This window comes from Lissotriton helveticus, chromosome 2_1 (genome assembly GCF_964261635.1).
Source record: "Lissotriton helveticus chromosome 2_1, aLisHel1.1, whole genome shotgun sequence".
NCBI classification, from domain to species: domain Eukaryota; kingdom Metazoa; phylum Chordata; class Amphibia; order Caudata; family Salamandridae; genus Lissotriton; species Lissotriton helveticus.
In genome coordinates, this window is record NC_136059.1 from 1,186,213,931 (window position 1) to 1,186,232,683 (window position 18,753).

Here is an 18,753-nt window from a genome sequence, read left to right on the forward strand (position 1 = left end):
ACTTCACATAGGGTCATGAAATACATTTTTTAGGTTTTTTTCAGAGTGGTTCAAGGACATTATACTTCGACCTGCATTGTATATCCTGTAAACCCTCAGTAGGGTTTTGCGGTCACATTAGAAATATGAGGGCATATTTCTAGGTATTTGGCATAAGGCACAGCAGCAAGTCACCTTGCTTTGCTTACTAAATCATAGTGAAAGGAAGCAATGCACCATGTATATATCCAAGACAGTGTATTCCTGTCCTTTCCCCCTGTGCTGGTGCTGTTTCAGAAGCCTATCACCAACGCAGGCACCATTGTATTATAGTGCATGGAATGTGGCCAGGGTGAGAAATAAATTAAATAATAGAGAATGGCTTATGGCGAGAAATAACTGCTCACTAATACTCCTTCTAGAAACCTGGCACACTGAATTTTATTGTATTAATGGTTTTAAAACGGTTTCCACCAAAGCTATTCCTTCAAAGTCAGGGAGAGCCAAAGGAGGCCTGATAGTTTTGATCTCGGTTATATCGCAGTTAATTCTAAACAAAACGTTATACTAATTCACAGTTTTTTCAGTTTTTATATCTTTGTACAGAAGGGAACCAATGTATAATGATTCATTTCTACAATAATATTTTTGAAAGCACCAAATACAAGGTAGTTTTGTCCTTAGAGGAGGAATTAGACACATTTTTAAAAGGCATTAGGGGGGACTACCTGCTTATTTGGCAGGGTGATTTTAACAGTAAGAATTGTAAAATTTTAAACAGAGAACACTGTGGTCACGGGATGAACAGGGCGACCCTTGCACCCACTTCCCTCATAACACATGTTGGGATACCATTAATAGCTTAATGTATAAATACAACCTAGAACTTTTGGAGCAACCTGGAAAAAAGGGCGAAATCGCTGTTCAAACTTATGAAGGAGCACGATCCTCATCAAATATTGATCATGTCTTGATCTCAGTAAATTGTAAGGGTATAGTAGAAAACTTTGAAGTACAGATAAGCCCATTTAGTGACCATCGCCCATTATCGCTAGTGTTGAAGCTTACCCCGAAGCATCTAGAAAAGACGTGTATAGTATTTAATATCAAAACCCAGTGAGAAAATGGCACTTCTATAAAATGATCAGGTACCAACCCCCTAGAATTAATGGACAACTTGGCCCAAAAAAAGCCATGAAGATATTTCCATCTGCTTGAGGGATCCTCATCGGATTTACTTGTCATAACGGCTTTCTGTAATATAGTGGGCACTATTTCTGTAGATTTAAAATCAAAGAATAAGAAACATGCTTCCTCCCATCCACGATGTTTTGATCAAAAGTGTACAAGAATAAATGAGTGACTAAAAGAAGCGTTAAAAACCACTCCTAGGTACAGGGAAAGGGTGAGCACTCTACGTAAAAACTATAAGCTAAGCTAAAATACCAGGAAAGTAGAAATTAGGGAATTAGCTTGGTATAAATTGGTCCAGGCGGCAAAGGCAAGAGATTATGTACTATTCTGGAGGACGTTAAACTATCCCTTTTTTAAAGATGAGTCAGCCACTAAGATTGACACCATAGTATTACTGGAACAATGGTTATCACATTTTGAATATATATTTAACCCAAACAAAGAGACCCTTTAATTTCCGATAACATTTATACTAAAATCGTTGCTACCTCCAACCTGGCCCCAATCATGCTAAAAGAAATTAAACTACCTTAGAAAAACGTGCAAATGGTAAGGCACCTTGCCTGAATGGGGTCCCCATAGATATTTTTTAAAGTAATATAGATTTTTGGTCCTCAATACTATTACGGGTCTACTGTAATGCCACAGCTGGAGGCGTGTTGCCCACTAGCTGGGTGGAAAGTACTATAATCCCGATCATTAAGAAGGGAGATAGAGGGGACAAAAAATACTATCACCCTATATCCCTACTTGAATCAACATCTAAGTTGATGGGAAAAATCCTTCTGGAAAGGTTAGAAACCTTGGTAAGTGAAAACAACATTTTTACTGAGTCACAATATGGTTTCAGAAGGGGTATAGGGACTGTTAAGCACTGCGTCAACCTCGAACTGTTGATTGGGAAATACACAATTGGCAAGGAGGGGCAAACTACATCTTTGCTTCATAGATCTTACAAGTACATTCGACCTAGTAAACCATGCTAAATGATGGCAAACCTTAATAGGGATATTGTGCTTCAAAAGACATAATAATTTATCTGTCACAAATCTATGCTTTATTATCTTCCAGAGTCTGCTTTGGTCTTAATGGACAATGTACTCCCCGTTTTAGAGTCACCAGTGTATATGTCAAGGGTGCGTCCTTGCACCATTCTTATTTTCCTTTAATAATAATTATGTTGATATATCTCTGTAAAACTTGCATGCTGACGCTCCCAGAATTGGTAATCATAAAACTCCAGTCCTCTTGTATGCGGAAAACGCAGTCCTGCTTTCAATGACAGCCAACGGGATGCAATGCCTAATTGAAAACTTTGCACAAATCATGAATGGAAAAGACCTAATTCTTAATCTTACTAATACATTTATTATGACTTGTGGAAGAGGGAAAACTAAATATAGAAGTCATTATGTAGAAGGTGTTTTCATTGAAAGAACATCCTCCTTTTCATATTTAGGGCTCCTTTTTACAAGCCAGGGAAGTTGGTGTGCTCATTTGAACCTTTCGTAAATTGACATTTATGCGATTAATTGAGGCTATTTTTAGATTCTCTCAAAAAAAATCGGGAACAAACCAGTTAGGGAAATTCTGACCCTATATAGGAGCAAATGCCTTAGAGGAACTTGCTATGGAGCGGCAATATAGGGGATGGCTAACTACACTCCATTGCAATCTCAGGAAAACATAATACTAAAGAGGCTTCTAGCTGTTCCCGATTCCACCTCTTTATGTATAGCCCATAAGGAGCTGTCCATCCCCTACATTAGTGAATACATCAGCATAGCAGCTCTTACGCTCTGGCATGGAAAGAGAAGACTACATTTGCAAAGGAGATTATAATGGATTGTTTAGCCCTAGATCACTATAAAATAAAATCCCCTGGTTACAATATATTCAAAATCTTTTAAGTGAGTGTAAGATGGATGTCGACCCCAAAGATCCCATGACCATTCAGAAATATAGCAAAAGGGACCTAAAATTAAGGTTTGCAGAATCAAGAGACGCATTAAGAGATACAGCAGTATGCTTAAGCAGACGGTTAAATTATACTGTCAAGGTCCACTATTTTTGGCTACCCAACCATATCTATTGTTTACAAGAAACTTACAACATAGGTTCCTTTTAACTAGATTACGATTTGGCACCCTCCATCCCTTGATTGCATTCCCCAAGATGGGCAATTTGAATCTTTATTATACAGTTAATAAAAACCGTAATGTACAAACAGAGCAATGCATGTTAGATAACAATTTTAAAATATATAAAAACATGATCAAGCAATTTGAATCATACCCTTCCAAACTGCCCTTGTGATGGAAAATCATCACAGACGACTTTGCACTTTTTACTTTTTTGTAATTTTTACAAAGATATTAGGAAGTATGTTTTACGTCCTTTATTTCTTGGTAGCAATAAGTATTTTTATAAACATGCTTTTAATTATATCTGTAGTTTGCAAAATGTAATTGTCTGTAACGCAGTAATTACTTTTGTACAAATGGCGATCAAGAAAAGAATAAATAATTACCACCTGGAAGCCCTATTATGTGTAAACACGTAGGCCTACAAGTATAGATCAGCCTCTTTTCCATTAAATGTTTTTATGCTTTTGTCTCAGTGTTTTGTATAACATTTTAACTTTTTTACCAATCTCCCTTAATTGCCTTACTACTAGTATGTACTAGAGTAGCATGTATTGGACTATATGAACAAATGTTTTGCTAATGGAATAATGAACATTTTTAGAATGCTTTTATGGCTGTATTTTGTAAACCGAATAAAGCTGACTTGACTTGACTGTTCCTGGCACAATATAGTTTGGAAAAAAAGTTTTAAGCCTTGAAAGACAGTGTGGAGACTATCTTAAACCTGAGAAAGCCTTGATAAATAGGTCTGACGTTTATGAAAACTATCTTAAGCCAGGAAAGAACATATCTCTTGCAAGAGGAAATGAAGCAAAACAGCAAACATGTACAAACTAGCAAACTTTGACATTAGGTTACATGGCGCTCTAAAGAGCTACTCCATGCAAATTACCAACACCTGGGTTTAAGTAAACGATCACAAAGGTTCATGAAATACATTTTTTAGGCTTTTTTTCAGAGTTGTTCAAGGACATTATACTTTGACCTGCATTGTATTGTATATCCTGTTAGTCAAACTAATGTTGATAGTGAAACCTCATTAGGGTTTTGCAGTCACATTAGAAAAAATTGTGGGCATATTTATGGGTATTCGGCCTAGGGCACCGCAGCAAGTCACCTTGCTTTGCCCCCCTACGTCATAGTGAAAGGAAGCAATGCACCATCTATATATCCAATACGGTCCATTTCTGTCCTTTCCGCCTGTGCTGGTGCTGTTTCAGCAGCCTATTACCAATGCAATCCTCCATGCACTATAGGATTAAAAAAGTTCCATATCAGTGAATATCGTCAAGCAACGACACCATTACCCTATGTGCTGTATCAACATGTTTCTGCCGTAGGTCGCTGCTCTAATGGGTTGATGACATTTGTCAGGATACAGATCCCTAAGTAAAGTTCTACATACGTGCCCTCCTAGATTTTTTACTATATGGTAGGGAACAACTAGGGAGCTTCAATTGCCCTTTTTGTAGACACACCATCTGTGTACCTGAGTTTCATCAATGATTATCCTAACTCGGAGACAGAGTGGGTACAATGTTCTGTAGTCACACTTACTTCAAGTTATGGGATTCTCCTATTAGGCCACTCTGATCCCTCCTGTAAGTACCCACTATAAGAGGCTGACCTTGGAAGAAAAATGGCACAAAGGAAGGAACAATAAAAATTAGACTCATCGTTCAAGTCACATCTACCATGGTGAATTAGTGTGAATTTGCCTTGCAGTTGTTCATCTTCTTTTAAAAAACGGAAAGCTTAGTACCATCAGTACCCAACACGCTAAGCTTGGTTTGGTGCTACAGAAAGAGGTGACATTATTATTCTTAAATCTATCAATAAATGTTAATAGCCTCGAGACCTACCACCTTTGCCAAGTTCTTCTGCATAGATCAGAATTAAATATAATGTGTTCATTGCCTAGTGGGAAGAGTTTAGTAGGGTGCAAACAATATTCTTTTTACTGTGCGGTATGGCAAACAATTACTGAATGCATTCTGTTGAAAACATAAGTACTCTAACATCATGAGTTGATACAACAGCTTTCTTTCTGTTTTTGCAACCTACTCTGCCAAGCTGTAGATCTTATTGGCAACTCGGTGCTATGGCTTCTTAATATGAGCCTTTATTAACATAAGTGCTTACTTTAACACAGTCAGAGACACTTCTTCCTCCTCCATGTCGGAGGTAGAACAATTATTCCTGTGTAATCTCGCTGCTGACATGCTTACATGTTTCCTCAAACATTTCACCTGTTCCTCCTCAATGGTATTAGCTGCACCATTGAAATTCACTAGACATGACTCAGCCATTTTCAGGGTTAGTACATGCCGTTCTATGAATGTCCCTGATATACTGACTGAGCCTAGAGATAGAGGTTCAACTTAAGATATGTCCTCTTCTAAAGGAGGTATCAAGAATGGACTTAAAGCTGATGGCCCACCTTACTGATCACCCTTCAAATCACATGTTATGCATGCAGGCAAAAAAATAGAGATAGAAATTAGCTTAAGAAACTGTTAATGGTAGGTACTACATTCACTAATGAGAAAGCTATGGGCCAGGAATTTTATGGAATGTCATATGTGGCTATATGAACATTTAGGAGGAATTTGACATCTATATGCATAATTAAAAAGATCTGCTTTGCATCCTAAATTCAAGGGGAGTTGTTATTTGCACAGATTACCCTGGCTGATGTAGAGGAAACTATTGCTCTCCGGGTTTTACACCTATTTTAATTGGTAGGGAATTCTTATTGAAAGAAGGTTGTCAACTCCGTTTGGGAGTTGATTGGAGAAGTCATCAGTGATGTCACTGACCATGTCATGAGTGATGTAATATGTGAGGTCCTAAGCAATGCATTTCAGGGGCGTAAGTTAGAATTAGCTCAGGTAACTATAACTGCTGAATTTTCTGGTTTTGTACAATTGAAATTTGTGCCTAACTATAGAACTTCTAGGGTTTTTTCAATTCTATAACGTCCTTGTCACATTTGTTTTTTCCAGTGAATTTCTACAGGAGTAATGAACCATGTAAAGTTTCAATTTTTGAATAAATACTATGTTTTTTACTGTTAGTCACTAACCACAATGTTCTTGTAACCTTTGCTTTTTTTTAGAGAATGGTTCTGTAAGTGGATACATAAGTGTCTGACTGTGTTTATAAGTGTGTGTAGTAATCTATGACCAGGGCTGCTGAGTGAATATATGATTTACTCTCTGAGTGGGTGTTTGCTTCCTTTTCAGAAGTACCTCTACTGGGGCACCTGCAATGTTTGCATATGTAATTTCTTCCTCGTGAGGTTTAATTTTTGTGAAATGTTCATCAGGGCCAGACTAGAAGCTCCCTTAACTGTGTGTTCGATAAAAACTCACATTTCTGCACACAATGTCTACTCAACGGAAATACTTTCTACTGGTTAGTTAATAAGTGGTAGCTCATTGGGTAAAGGTGCAAAGTGTATTCTACACTGAAATTAGGTAATAGAGTATGTGGAAATGTCCTCTGTGATAATGGGTGCCCATAGCAATGTAATTGTTCATCTTCTGTCATTTTCACAAATATGTCTTAACCTGAATCCTGGTACAGAGTGGATAATGAGACTGGAAAGAGGTAAATCTGTACCAAAGAAGATACTTTCCTGTTAGCTATATGAAGTAACTGCTTTTTTGGTTGGTGGCCATGTTGTCTTATTGGTTAGTATGAGGAATACATTGCAAAAATCGCTTTGAAAGGTTCTGGATGACCTTTTGGTAGGCTGTCCATTGTTGTGCCACAAGGCATGAAGAGCATTCTACTTGAGGTTTGTTAGTGTGGTTGTTAGCTGTGTAAAATATTATATTGCTTATAAAATTATATATATTTCTTTTACCTGTCACAACCTGTCACGGTGGGGTTGTGACTCCAGCATCGTTTTGACAGAACTCAAACGGTATATAGACAATTTGAAGGCTTTGTTGAAGGTGAGTGGTTTACTAATAAAATAATAAAACTAATATAATTATACAGGGAAATTTTTTTAAAGGTATTTAATACTTTTTAGGGAGTCACAAGGCCTCCCCGCACCGTGCAGGCACGTATTTCCATATCGCACTGGGTGCGTGACTCAGGGGTAATTTATTCAGTATATAGACAATTTAAAAGATTTGTTTACAGTAAGAAGTTTTGTATTTAAGTTTAAAAGCTAGTATAATTATTCTACAAATACATTTCAAAGATCATTTGAATGCATTTTGTGAAGTCTCAATGGCGCTGCGATGTATGCACAAAGGCGCTGCGCATCCCATGTGACTCTTAAACTAATAAATCTTATTGGTTGAACACCTTTTTATCTTTCTAAGAGGAGGATGCCATCCCTTTTTCTCCATCTTTTTTTATGTGGCTCTTAGGTTTCACACCTTTTGCATTGGCACTGAGAATTCTATTATTTTTGGGGAGTTTGTGACTCATTATTTCACAGCTAAACATGGGATCTGGTGGTCCAGCAAGTCCAGAAGACTTTGATGATATCCTGGAAGATGAGGAATCAGCAAAGAAAAGGAAAGATAGCATTATTTGAGCCTTCTTTACTATTTCTCAAGGGGAAAAGATGTCAATGCTCGCAAAATAACTTGCACTCTGTGCCAAAAAACATTGTCTTGTGGCTTTGAGAAAAAGTATTCATGTACAACCCACCTTCTCAGAGATGTAAGAGGAAGGAGAGAGCAAGGAGCAACTGGAGATTCCGTACAAGCAAGCATCTCATGAGTTGCTGTGTTGCCAACTGAACCACCTTCTAGAGTTTGCCGTAATTGGGCAGCATTGTTTAAAATGCAAATCTATTTTATGTGTAGGGGAGCAATCAATCCCTGCAATTGTAGACACTATCGTGAATCCATCAAATGTTAGGTTTTTTCTCTAAACTCCTAGTTAAACTTTTTTTGTTTTATTAGAAGGCACCATGTTTGAAAGCTTTTGAGCACAAACTTTAAAAAAGAAACACAGAAAATGAAATTGTTAGAAAATACAAAAATAAGTTAAAAACGGTTCTTCTTAGAACAACCTATTCTGGTTAAAGAAAGAATTACATGTTATATGTATGTTTGTATTAGTGTGAATATATCTTGTTCTGTTTTTTAGTGTGTGAGGTAGAGTGTAGATAATTGACTGGGTATTTGACTTACTATGTGTGACTGAGTGCATGTATGAGTAGCTGTATGGGTGTTTTATAAGGTGTATGAATGCCTGTATTGAGAGAGTGAGTAACTACATTAGAGGCTATATGTGTGAGTGAGAAGGTGTATGAGTGTTTCTATGGATGAGTGAGTGGTTGTTGGGTACCCGTATGTGTGAGTAGGTGATAGGGTGCATGAGCGGGTTTATGCATGAGTGACTGGGAGCATGAGTGAGTGAGGGTATGAGTAACATTATAGGTGAGTGAGTGACTGTGTGAGTAGGTGTATGTGTGAATGAGTGACTGCGTGAGTGTTATATGAATGGGTGAGTGGATGCATATGTTCCTGTATGGGTGTGCAAGTGGGTGTTGGATGAGTGAGTAGATATGTGAGTATCTGTATGGTGAGTTTGAATCAGTATCCAGAGCTTAATAAAAATGACAAATAGATATTTGAGAGTTTAATAGCATTGGAACATGGTAAAAGAAACTGGTGAGAAGGGTTAACAACTGTTTTTCTATACATGAAGACCTTCTGCATCACTAGGTCAAACAAATATACCTGTAGTACACACTGTATCTTGATACATCTAAACACATATCAGTCCAAAACCTGTTGCAAAAGAAAAAGAATATATAAAAAGAGTACAAATATTAGTATTTGATTTACAAAATTCCAAAAACATAACTGCATATATTACTCATGCTGGAACAGTATATCATAGTCAAATAAAATATTTTCATTTCCTTTTTTACTGTTCTCAGCTTTCAGACTTTCACACCATAAACAATGTACTTTTTTTGAAGCTTTATCCTTGAACAGTGGGGAAATAATCAATTGTATGGATTAAAGAAAAAATATATAGTACCTCATTGTAAATAAGTTACACTATGCACAGCTCAATCAATCAGGGTTTGTGAAGTGCACTACTCACCCGTTAGGGTCTCAAGGCACTTCGGGGGTGTATGCAACTCCGCGGGGTCAATCAAAGACCCAGATTTTAAAGTCTTTTCTGAATTTGTGCAGTGTCGGGCTTTGCCGGAGGTGGAAGGGGAGATCGTTCCAGGTCTTGTCTGCAAGGTAGGAGAAGAACCTTCCACCGTCTCTGTTCCTGTATAAGCGTGGGACGGTGGCTAGGGCGAGGTCGGCTGAGTGGAGGTTTCTCTTGGGATATGGAAGGCGAGGTAGTTGTTGAGGTATTGTAGTCCGATGGAGGTCGCGGATGTGTTGGGTGATGTGGTTGCACCATTGCATGTCGAGGATTATTCTGGCTGTGGTGTTCTGGGCGGTCTGAAGCATGCAGAGGAGTTTTTTCTTGATTCCGGCATAGAGGGTGTTGCCAAAGTCGGGTCTGCTGGTGATAAGGGTGTGAGTGACCATTTTCCTGGAGTCGGGTGGTATGCATTTGAATGTTCTGCTTGGTATGCAGAGGGTGTTGAAGGATGCGGAGGTGATGGCGTGGATCTGGCGATTCAGTGAGCAATGAGTCCAATATGATACTGAGGTTACGTGCATGGTCTTTCGGTGTGGGTGGGTTTCCAAGGGTAGGGGCCCATCAGGTGTCATCCCATGCGGAGGGGGTGGAGCCAAGGATGAGGCCCTCTGATTTCTCTGAGTTGAGTTTCAGGCAGCTGTTCTTCATCCAGGTTGCAACAGCTGTCATCCCTTTTTAGTTGTGCCTTGTGACGTCAGGTTCCTTGGTGAACTACAATTCATTAAACTGTTGTTTTACCTACACTTACTACAGTAATGTTAAGAAATATTCCTTTGAACATTTTCCTTTTTATTATACCTGGTACACAGCTATCAATAAATGTAATGTACAGTTGCCTTTTGGAGATTATTTTCAAAATATGACCCCTAGTAGGCCGAGTAATATATAGAGTGATGATCAGCCATGTAGATAAAACAAATTATATTCATTTTTTATCCAGGAATACTACATGGACGTTTGGTTGAACAAAAACGAGTTGTCAAATTTGAAGGTTGAAAGGTAGTTTTGCTGTCAATTGAAGGTTGCTGTGATTCCATTCTGCCTATTGTGTTTTTGTGTTCCATTGCAGCGTTTTATAAGAGGGTGTAGTATCCACATGCTATATTAACTCTTTTGTGTCAAAAGACCTGTTAGATTTGCGATCCATGTACAAGACATACTGTATAGTACACCTTAAAACTTTGGTTGAAGAAAGAAGAGGTAAGAATTTCATAGTTTGAAAGGGAGTTTTGGTTTAAATTTAAGGTTGCTGTCACTGTATTTTGCCCAACCACTTTCTGTCTGTAATGTCCAGAAGATATGTTTATCTCTTCATGAAAGAGAAAAGCTAGAGTATTATAAGTTCTTCCAGAAACTGATATTTGTCTAGCTTTAAAGTTTGTAATTTCGGTTTCCAGTTTAGATCTATCTGCTCTGCATCTTATATTAATATAAAGTATTGCCCAGTTCTTTGTAGATGCAATATAGACATTAGATCTGATCTACAATTTGGGCGGACATATTTTGGTTTACATTGTTAATCAATCTGTAAAAAGGCACAATTTTGCAATCTGGTAGTGTTAAGTACACAAATCGCTCAGAATTTATTTCAGTGGTAGATGTAAATGAGCAATCTTCACAGACATGATTCCATTTGTAACTCAGTCCAAATAAATCAGCAATATGTAGTCCTTCTTCTTCTAAAACTGCAAAGATGACCGTAACAAATTCTTGGGCATCTTGTTGAGAGTAAGCATTAGTGATCCGCTACATAAATCTAAAAGGTCTTGAATGCCTGAAGCAGAATGTATTACAGATCTGTCACTGAGTAAATGTTGGAGCAAATGAAACAACGCACAATCTCTTATCTGTGTTTTGTTCAATTTGATTTGCAAATGTGAATGAAACAGTACATTGAGAACAACATTTGCAGAGTGGTTGACACCTGAGCTGTTTTCCAACTGGTATCCTACAACATCTCCCTCATTTTCTAGTTTTATGTTCTTGATACCTTCTAGCTTGTGCTGGTTTGCTTTCTTTTCTTGAACAGTAGTAGATTCTCTTGTAAGCTTTCATTTGTGGCAGATTGCCCGTTTCTCCTAAATAGGGTACTGACCTAAATGAGGAGCTTATAGACTTCTTAACTGATTGCACTCTCTTCCACAGCTTGCATCAGCACTAACTTTCTTATCATCAAATTAAACTAAATACAAACTGGACAATGTTCTAACTCGAGGTACTGCTACATACAGCATACCTTCTTTAAATACTGCACTTCAAATATTAACAAAAGCTGCAGCTACACTTGACCCTTGAGTTGTGTGGATAGTTACAGTACATGCTAGAGACAATGGAAACCTGTGCTGTGAAAATATAAGTCCTACACAAGCAAAAAACGAAAAACACATTGGCCAATCTGCTTCACGCCATCAATCTGATCAAATGTTATGGCTAAGTACTCAACCGCATCCGTATTTGGAAAATTAATTAAATCAATAACTTTGTCCATAGAAGCATTTACTAACCCTTCGTTCACATTTAAATTACGCCGCAAAATAACTCTCCACTTTTTACACACAAGTAAACACTTTTCTAATACTGCAGTCTTCGATACAGACTTCTCAAAATAATCCAGTTTTGTTTGTAAGTTCTCAATTAGTAGTATTGTTACTCCCTGGTGTTCAATTTTATCACTAACTGTAATTTCCAAAATATCTTCTTTTTCCAGCTTTACTAATAAAGTTGGAGCACTTTTGAAGCTTAGGCATTAAACAGACTATACTTTGTTTTGTTACATGAAATTATACATTACTTGTTCTACTGTGTTGTCAGATGGCAATAGTTTCCTGGTAAGTCTACTTTCCAAAGCAAGTTTTCCCTCCTTTGGCAGAACTTCTACTCTAACATCCTTCAGGAAATGTCCATATTCTACATCAGATGCTTGATGCATATTGTTCTCTGGTTCCTTGTATTTGTTGTCTAACCAAATATTTACCTTGCCAATACTTCCCAAAGAATTTCTTGTTTCATTAAGAAGAAGTGTCTTGAAAACAGCCTGCCCTTTCACACGGGTGAGTTGCAGAAGGTCACCAAAGACACTGAAATGCTTTCCTCCAGAGACCACACCATACTCTGGGGCCGATTATGATTGCGGTGAATCCGCATCCTCCGGGCCGACGGAAGCCACCACCGGCCCGGAGGATGCGGATTCACCGCTGCGGTGTGTGTGAAGACCCACCGCCAGATTAGGATGGCTGGGGAGTCATTGGTGGATGGGTAGACAATCCACCGCTTTTCCGCCGCGAGACCGCGGCGGAAAAGCTCTAATATGGTGGCGGTGTCTATCAGACACCGCCAGCCATATTAGGATTTGCCCTGGGACATGCCTTTCCGCGGCGGCAATGCCGCCACGAAAAGGCATACAGTCTTTTCTTTGGGGGCCCGTTGCGGGCCCCCAGGGTGAAGGGGGGGTGGGGGTGCACATGAGGGGTCCTATGGTACCCCCCTGCATTTGCATGCACGAAGCGGCAGGCACCGCGTGGTGCCTGCCGCTTTGTGCATGCAAATGCACTGCTTGCAGTTTTAAGATTGCGGCGGGTGCTGTTTCAAGCAGCACCCGCAGCAATGTTAAACATACAGGATGTGACCGCCAGGGAGGCAGTCACATCCTAATTCGCACGGAGGGACCGCCGCTGCCCCTGCGGACGGTCCCTCCACCTCTGGGGTGGCGGACGGATGCAGGTCCGTCCGCCATCCTAATAGGCCCCTCTGTTTTTTAAATCTGCTGCATTCATAAGTGTACGAAGGCGAGCATTAAGTTCAGAACCATGATTACTTTATCAATGATCAAAAGCTTCACTGTCTTCCAAACTTGTGATACCTTTTGACAAGCTTCACCAGATAACTTCTGATATTCCAGTTTATTGTCATGTTTAACAGGTAGCATAAGTAGCCGGTGTAAAGTGATACCTTTAATGTTATGTTTAGCTAATCCAGTTGGTGCTGCTACTACACATTATACATTTGATTCTATAGTCCTTTGTAGATAAGCAGTGAGAACTTTAATTAGAAATTGTTTCCTGGTGCCAGTTTGACCACTGATGTCTAGCAGTATTCGCTTAAACAATGCTGGTTGGTGGCATTAATTATTTAAATTTTGATTAATGGGGAACTGTCAAATGTGAACTGCCACTGACCAGGGTCTTGTAACATATACTTTGTATACTTATTCTTCCCCAGATTTTAATGTATGGAAAACATTTTAATGGATGTACTTTTATGATCTATGCATTTAAAACAGATTGAATAAAGTTATTTGAATGAGAACGGCTTAAACAAGTAGCATTTACATAATTCTTTCTTGTGCAGAAATCCATGCTCTATTTTATTTTTTACTTCAATAAAAAATGATTTATTTTCGTTGTTCAGTCGTGCTACTATCACTTCATAAACACACTTTCCTTTCTTACTTGTTGCTTTGCAGTCTCTACCTCATTCATGGCTATGGCTGCTTCATTTTGAAAAACTGTTGTCCACATGGATCTTGACTCAGTGAGCCAGAACTTTGTCTGCTTTGTGAACTCTCCTCAGCTACTTCGGTGGCAATAGTTTCTTCCTGTTGAATCTCATCTTTCAACATATTCAAGTAGTTTGAAAAGACTGGACACTGAATGCTGTTTTTTTATAGCATTGAAAGAGTCTTTTTAGCTCTCATGGTGTCCAAGTAGTTTTGATTCAGTATGCCAAGGCTTGAACAGTTGCTGAAGTGCCAAATAGAAACATTCTCTTTTTCTGCAGTTTGGCAAATCAGTTTCTTATGGTTAATCAGATATCCTTTGCTGTGTCTCACTAGACAACCTTCACAACCAACTACCCCATATTTTCATTTTTCTATATTTTCTGTCACATAGCTTTTGTATCTGTAGTGTTGAAGTACTTCATAAAGGCACTTGTCTTCTAGTTGTGGACTTCTTCTTGGATAGTACGTATCCAACATTTTAATCTTCACAATGTCTGTACCTTCTGGTTCAAAGTCTCCAAGATACTGAATTTCTGGGAAGGACTTTAACAGTCTATTCCATTGACTTGCTAAGACTGGACTTACCCAAAACTTTAATCTTGACTTTGAGAAGAAACTGGCTGAACTCAGGCAGTAACAGCACTTGCAGGAGCCCATCTCCATATGGGAAAGCATTTTCAAGCTGAAGCTGTGCAATTTCTTAGATTGACTCTTTTCTGCAGAAATCTCCTCCCACATCTCCTTCATTTTTGTCTTCTCTGATTTAGTAATACATGAAGTGAAGTACCAAGCAACAGATCAATATTTGCATTCAGCATCTTCAGAATGACAGGGTTGTAGTCATTGATATATTTGGAGGCTTTTGTTCTCAGGTTTTAAGTGTTTTTCCGTGATTTCCATGTTGATGCATGTCTGACTGTAGACATAAAACTGTTCACTCATTCCTTGTGAAATCCTGGGTCGTGGAAATCCAAACTGACATCTTGCATAAAATTTTCCTTTGCATCTGTATTTCCAACAATGGTACTTCCCACATCTATGAGTTTGAAAACGTAGAATTTGTTGGCTCAAGCCCCTTTCACCACCGTCTCTTGAGATGGCACATGTCACATACTGTTGCTTGAAATCCAAGGCAGACGTAACACTGTCTGTTCTAAATTTCGATGCATCCTTTATCCATAACAGCAAATGAATATGAGAAGCACCTCTGGCTCGGTCCACTTTTTGCCCAAATAAATCAGTTATTTCGCTAAGAGGAGGGTTTGTTCTGTTGCAGATGAAAGACATCATAGCTTGAAACCTGTGGCTAAAATATCTGCAAACTTTAGTAGGATCCAAGGAGCAAATTTCTCTAGCTGTCTTCACTATGATATTTATAATGTTTGCTTCTCTTAAAAATTCAAGCACAGCTGAGTGTCAGAAACAAAGTAGGTTCACCTAGGTTTCTTAACATACATTTCAGTTCTCCATGACGGCGATACCAATACTCGTTGGTGCCACGTGTCACGCCAGCAAATTAATCAAGTTGTACTCCAAGTTTTCATCCTTCCCATGAAGTTTGTCAATTAATTCCTTTGTAGACAGATTTTGAAGATAAACTCCTGCTTTCAGTATATGGTTAATAGATATAAAACTCAAGATAAGTCACTCTCAAACAGAAGATTGAATATATAGGGGATGCACTGTCAAAATCTTGGAGTCTCTGGGCCTCATTTACTATATATTGATGCACGGCAGCGCAGCACGCCTTCCTGCTGCGCTGCCGTGAGTCACAATAAAAAGGCAGTAATGTGCCGTATCTACAAGATGCAGCGCATTCCTGTCCTTCTCCCCTGTGCCTGTACACAAACAGCAGCTTGTGTCATGTGGCCTGGGTGCCTGCATTGCAGGGATGATTGTTCCTCTGCATTAAAGCCGATTTCTTCCTCAGACACTCATGGGAGATTCTTTTTCTTGCTTCATTTGGATGAGATTAATAGCATCACGAATGACTTCTTTAGAATGGAGAGGATGGATGCTGTAGTGTTCGTAAATCTCTTCTGATCTGGTCAATCCACTTTTTCAATCTGTCCACTGGATGGTGATGATTCATCGTCTACATATGTCACATCTTGTACAACAGCAAAATTTTTTTTATTAAACATTATTTTGAACCTGGTAAAATGTTGCTTTTTTACTTTATTAACACCCACTAACTCTTGCCATAATTGTTTTACTCTTTGGAGGCACACCATTTACTAGAATAACAAGTGTTTTATGACCATCTCAGTGTACACCAACAGTGTCAATATTCTGTTTAAAATCGAAAAGTAAGTAGACAACTCTTCCTTTAAGGCCTTTCTAAAGGTAGGTTGGTGGAAGCTTCCCTGTTTTAGGTTCCATACAAACTATAGCCTGAAAGGGGTTTACACATTGTATGAGAATGGACTCATAAAGATTTAAATCTCGGAGTTCTTGTGGAATAGATATTAATTCTAACTTGTTATGTACTGCTCTGGCTGGCATTTTATTATCCTATAACTTATCATAGCAGTACTTTTGCATGATTTGTCATGTTGAGAAATCCAAGCGTTCTTTTACAAATAAAAATACAGCAAATTGTTGCCACTTATCATTGTTCTCTTGCTCACTTGTTGAGTAGAGATCAACATTGTGAATTTGGATTTTGTTGTGATTGTGTCGACAAATACACAGACAGTTTGGTTTCTCAGACGAAACTGTTAAATTTCCAAATCTTTTTTGTAAATTTATCAACACTAATACCTGTCTTCTGTTCCTCTTCAGCTGTACATACCAAGTCCTCGTTTCCATACACTTCTGTTCAGGACTAAAGAAACAAATGGAACATCTTTACACATTTTGTCTTCCTCTGCTACTGTACCATGCAAAAGAGCTTTATTCATTTCTCCTAAACAGATGGCAAGAGTTTTGACCCAGTAGAACCTCCTAACTAAATTTCACATTTTAGAGTTGTGGACAACTAACATTCTAAATTAATGAAAGGGGCTTTGGGACCGTCGCAAGTTGGCTTCCTGAAACACAGGATGTCGAACGACAATACCAGACTCCTGTGCCATGTACTAGAGAAAGCTAAAAACTGCCAATCTCCAATGGTCGCGATCACCCTGGACGCTGAAAAAGCCTTCAATAAGGTTTCATGGTCCTTTCTTCAACAATGTATGCGCTCATTCAATCTCGGTCACTCTTTCATCACAATGGTGATGGCCCTATACTCCTCCCCCTCAGCTCTAATAGCACTCAACGGCACCCTCTCCAACCCATTACGCCTCTACCAAGGTACTAGACAAGGCTGCCCACTTTCACCGGCACTCCTTCTTCTGGCCCTTGAACCCCTTCTAACTGACATCAAACGGAATGAGGACATCAAGGGAGTCTCCTTTGGTGATACACAGATAAAATTAGCAGCATATGCTGACGATATATTGATTGCTACAGAAAACCCGGCCAAATCAATCAAGGGACTCATGACCTCAATCAGCAAATATTCGGCCCTATCTGGGTATAAGTTAAACAAGGACAAATCCGAAGTCAAACCACTAAATATCCTCACCACCAAAGAAGTCCTTGGTGACTCAGGTCTAGCTTGGCAAACGGAAGTTATAAAATACCTAGGGATAGAATTCACCGATAAACTACTGAGTACACTCAAACATAACGAGACAACCACACTAACAAAAATTAAAAGAATCCTTGATGGCTGGTCCCCACGGTTTATCACATGGTGGGGTCGGGTAGAAACTATAAAAATGATGATATCCCCACTAATCAACTACCTGAGCACAATGCTACCCCTTACCTTTTCCAAAGAATTCCTTTCCAAGCTTGACAAACTGATTTCCTCCTTCCTTTGGCAAGGGAAAAAGGCCAGAATTAGCCTGAAAAAACTACGTCTTGATAAAAACTTGGGAGGCGTCAATCTGGCGGATTTTAAACTCTATCAAACTGCTTTTTTGGCCAGACAGGGTTCATTCTGGCTAACTCCACACACAGACTACACCTCGGTGTGGCTATCTGTGGAAAAATCCCTTCTTCAGGGCCTTGATCCCTCCGCCCTTCTTACCACCAAACTACACACCACTTTAAACTCAGGAACCATCTTCAAACACACGAAAGCAGCCCTCCTTGATGTAAGCAAATTTTTACCTCACCAATTCCGTAAATCGAAGTGGGAATCGTTGTCGCACAATAACAACCTAATATACAAAGGGAAACCACTAAATAACCCTACTTGGATAGGGAAAGGAATACACTTCCCTCACCAGCTATTTGAAGGTTCGTCACCACTCACTTTCTGCGAATTACAAAGTAGATTTCAACTCCAACACATAGAATTCTACTATTTCTTGCACCTCAAGGTGGCACTCACCAAAGCAGCTCTGAACGACATCACCCCCTCCCTCCCTGGCTACCTAAACACACTCAAAAGACTTGGCCATCAGGTGTCCAAAATATACAAAATGATCCGACCACAGAGGTCCAACCTGACTAACTCCACACAGTCATTCTGGGATTCATACTCATCCACAACAACCTCGGAACTAGAGTGGGCCAGAATCTGGGAGTCAATCACACGACACAAAATTAGCCCTACACTATCCCAAACTAAATTCTGGCTACTCCACAAAGCCTTTTGGACCCCCAGGAGACTCTTCTTGCACAATATCAAAGACGATGATTCCTGCTGGAACTGTATGGCAGAGGGTGGGGACCTTGAACACCTAATATTTAAATGCCCTCGTGTCACCACCTACTGGGATAGAATCTTCG

General features: G+C 39.1%; 1 protein-coding gene across 1 annotated transcript in view; it reads right to left on the minus strand.

The window, feature by feature from the left end:
* Positions 1-18,753, minus strand: part of LOC144818538 (alcohol dehydrogenase 1-like) — a 346,247-nt gene that overhangs the window by 50,299 nt on the left and 277,195 nt on the right. The gene's annotated exons all lie outside the window — the stretch shown is intronic.